General features: G+C 42.8%; 1 long non-coding RNA gene across 1 annotated transcript; it reads right to left on the bottom strand.

Annotated features, from left to right (window-relative positions):
- Nucleotides 1-377: 377 nt before the first annotated feature.
- LOC147582115 (uncharacterized) lies at nt 378-4,356 on the bottom strand. The gene is made up of 2 exons (XR_015250596.1): nt 4,034-4,356; nt 378-2,706 (listed from the first exon to the last, which is right to left on the bottom strand). It is a non-coding gene; the product is annotated as an uncharacterized LOC147582115 (long non-coding RNA).
- Nucleotides 4,357-4,904: the final 548 nt, after the last annotated feature.

The following is a 4,904-nucleotide window of genomic DNA, read 5'->3' as shown; positions in this document are numbered from 1 at the left end:
AATTGAAAGAAGATTGTTCTGGAGGTGGAAAGATCCTCTGTAACCTCTAGATCATGGACAAGTTAGTGGGTACGTCTGTATTCTCTCCAGAGCCCTTGTTTTCATGTGCCCCAAGGTGTATGGTCTTCTGGTGCCAGCCACATAGACGGGGTGGAATGGGGCTCAAAGGTAGCCTGAGAATAGTCCTATTCTGGAGAACAGGCTCAAGGTTTTACTCACACAGGCATAGGGGATTTTTGTCTTCTCTTTTCCTGTGATTCTCAAGTTTTAGTCCTAACAAAGTCTCCTTTAAACGGAGATAATATTTTGAGCGATGTGTATTTCAATATTTAAGTGATCATGAAAATGATAGGACATATCAAGGAAAAATAGAAGAATTCTGCAATATCTCTTTATTATGTTGGAATAGAATGTTAGTTTTAGGATCCTGTGTGAATATTTCAATACATAAATGCATTTTATTAGTACCAGCTTCACTATATTAGTAATGGTTTAGATGGGAAGACCATGTGAAGTCATCACTTAGTGATACGTTTGTCGTCTGAGCTTCAAGACCTGTTGAATTCTCATTTGTGATTTAAGCTCTTTTTGTGTAGGGAAGGGTTTAAGTCTTGTTCTCCCACATTTCATCATCTTCAACCACCTGAATTCTGGTGAAACCTGACCTGGGAGGCTGACCTCTCATTAGAACTCCTAGGACTGAATCAGAAGGAAGCTAGCTATGTGCCATGCAGAGTCTCACCTGAAGTATAAGTTTGTACTAGACACTGGCCAAGGAGAAAACTTCAGGCTATTTTGCTTTGGTTTTTCCCATGTTGTAGGTCTTTGGGGAGTATATGATCCCCATCCTGCCAGGAGTCTAAGGGCCTAACGGCCACAGTCCAGGAATCCCTTTACCTCCTCTGACACTCTTTGTTTAAATGACCTTATGCATCATCTTCATTGGACCATCTCAAATTCTCTTCAGTGAGGCTTTTTATTTTCCTGATGCTCTAAAAGAGATTTTAGCTCACTTACATGGGGAATGTCCACAGGGTGTTGACTACGGGTTTGATGTAAATCTATTTGCTAAGCTGATGGATGTTCTTAGACTGGTGAAGTGTCATTAAGGTGTGCCTGCTGGAAAGTACAATAGGAAGTGCAGTTTGAATGTGGGAAGGTTGCAGCCAGATGCCCGTTAAGGTGAGCTTTTGACACCACCAGCAACATAATTGTTTCAGGCTGAGGACAGTGCTCCTCTTGGTCAACAGCAGTACTTTCTGCTCTGGGCATCTAGGACTCTATCTGAAGACATGGCCTGGAATTAGGAATCCCTTTCAAGCCGTCAATGTTACCCTGTTAGGTTTCAGACTCTAGGAAGCATGAGTCATTGGTTCTGTCGAGGAAGCTACTGTTCCTAAAACCTGGAAGATCTGACCACCTTTCTGGGTTTGTTTTATGATACTTCTCGGGAAAACCTGTTTCCGGGATTGATGTCAGAAGATGAAAAAATGTAATGCTCAGGCTTTGCTTTAGACAAGACTCCCTGTTTCTGGTACAGGTTCTAAAAAAACATTTAAAAATATTAAAAAGGTACAGTGCCTGGGTATTCTCAGATGATGTGGTTTTAGGGGCTGTTCGTTCACTTTCCCTGGGAGGAACCAGAGACCTAAATACTAGAAAATTGGACCTGGATGCCCCCTGTGGTTCTTCTGAATGCCTTTGGTATGATCAATAGCAATATAAATTTCTAGAGAGGTGGGGGACAGTACTCATGGGCAACTTTGTACCTCCTCTGAGCATCCAGGACCCATCTGGGAGACATGAACAGAATTCTGGAACCATCCTAGTCACACAGTGTCACACTTCTGGGAATAACTGACCTTTTACCCCAAACTGATGGGAGGCCTGTTCTTAACAGGAAAGATTGCTGCTGGTCATGCCTTCTGGGCTCTAGTTCATTTCTGGATTATTCCTGGCAATATTTTCCTATGAAGCTTGGACCAAAAGTCCTGAAGGATGCTATAATAAGGAAATGAACAGTTCTAGGGCTTTCCCCTCTTCCACAATCTTGGTGTTGTAAGGGTAAAGGGTTTGGTTTGTCCTGGCAGCTCTGCTGACCAGTGAACATCTGTGAAGCCAGGACCTCACTGGGCAGGCTGTGGGCTCTGAGGACTCCTATATCTTATTCTGGTAGAAAAGTGGGTGAGAATTCACCCAGTGGACTGAGGGTCTTACTTGGTCCTCAGGGATAGACTCATTTTGAGTCTGGGGTTCTCTGTCATGACCATCCCAAAGGAGGGGGCCAGATCAATTCAGCCTTGATAGTTTTGCTAAGGGGAAAATTCACATTGTCTTGTTCCTATGGAAACCGACTTCAGAGCTTATAATTGCATCCTTGTGTATATTCCAAACTTTTCCTTCTTCCTTAGAGAACAGAGCTGGTTCTGCATCTTCAATGATAGGCTGTTGCGAGGAAGTTTTGGCATGTCCTAGCTCCAACGAATGGAGTACATGTTGGCTCAAAGGAAGGTGCTTCAGCTTTCTTTTGCATATAGTCTTTGCTGGACACTCCTTACTTATTTAAGGATGGTGGGAGCACATTCGACTACTTTCACTCTATTTCATCTTGGTCCTCACTTATCTCTTGTTCCTTGGTCCTGCTAGTGACTGTTACCTTGATGTTGTGTCATATTCAGGATGTCAAGTTAGTCCTTTCTTGTATAGCTAGAAGAAAGTCTTAAAGTCAAAATTAACTAGAAGGTTGTGACCACATCCATGTTTCTCCCTGAAGTCTGTCAAGATGAGAACTCCAGTTTCAGTGTGTGTCCAAAGCTGAGGTGCTTGTGAAAAGCTGTGGGTCCTTCATGATGATGTGGGAACAGAAACTTGTTCCCATTTCCTCATGTCCCCACACAGCCCTAGGGGGGGTCCTTAAGATGCTCACACCCTGGTGACTGATGTTCAGTACCTGATAAAAAGGTCTGTTAGTTGTTACAGGGAAAACCCAGCTGTAGGGGGCACACAACAGATTGTACATCACTTAAAGATGGAAAGAGTCAGGAGTTGTAAAGTGGTTCTCCCCAAAAAGTCTTGATCATCTTAATCGGGGGAGTTCATTGTGAGGAGACCTGTTAGACTTAACAATGCTGGTCTTGATCTTCTTGTCAGTGGGCATCAGGAGATTGATGTGCTTAAGGTCTGTTCTGAACAATAAAAGGATGTTCTTCTGGCCTGTTCAATCCCATGGGCCCATAGGTAGTGTAACTGAAACTAGCTATGGCTCTGCTGCATGCTAGGCTGACAATCACTGGAGTGGGCAGCAAGGGAAGTGTTTGTTCAAGGCAGCCAATGAGGAGATGGGAGAGCAGGCCTCAAATTCTGCCCAAGGAAGGAGAGTCAGGAATATTTAAAAGCAAACAAAAGTTTGGGTGAAATGTTGCAGCTGTACTTACTAGTGCCATTAGCCCTTTGGTTACTGGTTTTAGTAGCATCATAATGTAACCTCTATTTGCTGGCACGTGCCATTGGCTGTTGGACACCAGGTAATTAGGTGTGCCACTTGGGGGGGGGTGTTACATTCTGCTATAGCCCTTCTCAAAGTAAAACCTCAAGAGACTGGAGTTTTCCCTAGGTTGTTGAAGGAGCTCTTCATTGGGACCTCAACCACTCATAGGATGGCAAGTTAGCACTACTGATCACTTTTTTTCTTGTGCTAATGTACCTGCTCTTAACTATTTTCTATCTGTTCTTTGTTGAAGGTTCCCTGTTGTCTCATTAGGGGACTCCAAGGGATAGCATATGGAGAAATTTATGCTTTTAGATCCTGGTGGGTAGTTTGTTATACTTCTTCTTTGGTCAGAGAGCTCCTGGCACTCCCCTTCTTCCCATTGTGCAAGAATGTAATACAGATGAGGAGAGAATAAATTGCCTTTTTGTAGAAGACAGGATTTCTTTAAATACTTGTAAAGACACCAATTCCTTTCTTTACATAAGAACAATAATCTTCAACAGTCTTCCACTGAAGTAAAAAATGAGGGATATGTGCATCTACCTTAGATCTGATGACAGATCGGTGATGGTTTGTTCCCCAGGTGGATTTCTGCTTTGGCCTCTTTGAGTTAATATGTCCTGTGCTCCCTGATCCAGGAGAAGACTGGAGGTAGCTAACTCAAGGAGGATCCTGTATTCCCCTGGCTTCATTTACAGAGGACCCCAGGGTCAACTTGAAGACTGTTCTCCCTGCTGACTTTGTTGGCTCAGTACATCAGTATGCTCTGCCTATTCTGAGACTCTCCTGTATAAGGATTATGACATCAGACCTTCAGAATCTGTTCCTTGGTTCTATGGAGATTGATGATATTTTGAATCACTCAGGATAGAAAGTAAATTCTCTCGGCATAGGTAAGCAAGATGATATCAGCTGGTCCTAGATAATCCATCTCAGTATGGATGGTCCACAGGTAGGCTCTCAGTATTTAACTGTGTACATTACCTGATGTGTGTCATCAAGTAGAGGTGATACTCTAGTTTAGAAAAGTACATCTGATGTGGTTAACTTCCATTACAACCATTTTCAGAACATTACTCCAATGTGACTTCAAAGTGGTCTCCTTTTCTCCCCATCTTAGTTTGAGGACTTCACATGGACTTCAGCTTTCCTATAGCAAGAAGTTAGCACTAGGGATACACCATATGTTTTACTGTCCATTTTGATGTGGTTGTCACTCACACCTCTGGTGACACTTTATCTGTACTCTATTGTTGATATGACCCCCACAAATAGACTTCCCACACAAAATTCTAAGTTTGTAAAGTATATTTTCTGAAATTCTTCCTGGTCAGGTGCAGCTTATAATGGCTGTGGACACATTCCCTCCACCTCTCCTCTTATGAAGACATCTTTTACTTTCATACAACAATCA

This window comes from Puma concolor, chromosome B1 (genome assembly GCF_028749965.1).
Source record: "Puma concolor isolate L17-30 chromosome B1, mPumCon1.1.hap2, whole genome shotgun sequence".
Lineage (NCBI taxonomy): Eukaryota > Metazoa > Chordata > Mammalia > Carnivora > Felidae > Puma > Puma concolor.
This window is presented reverse-complemented; position numbering and strand designations above follow the sequence as displayed.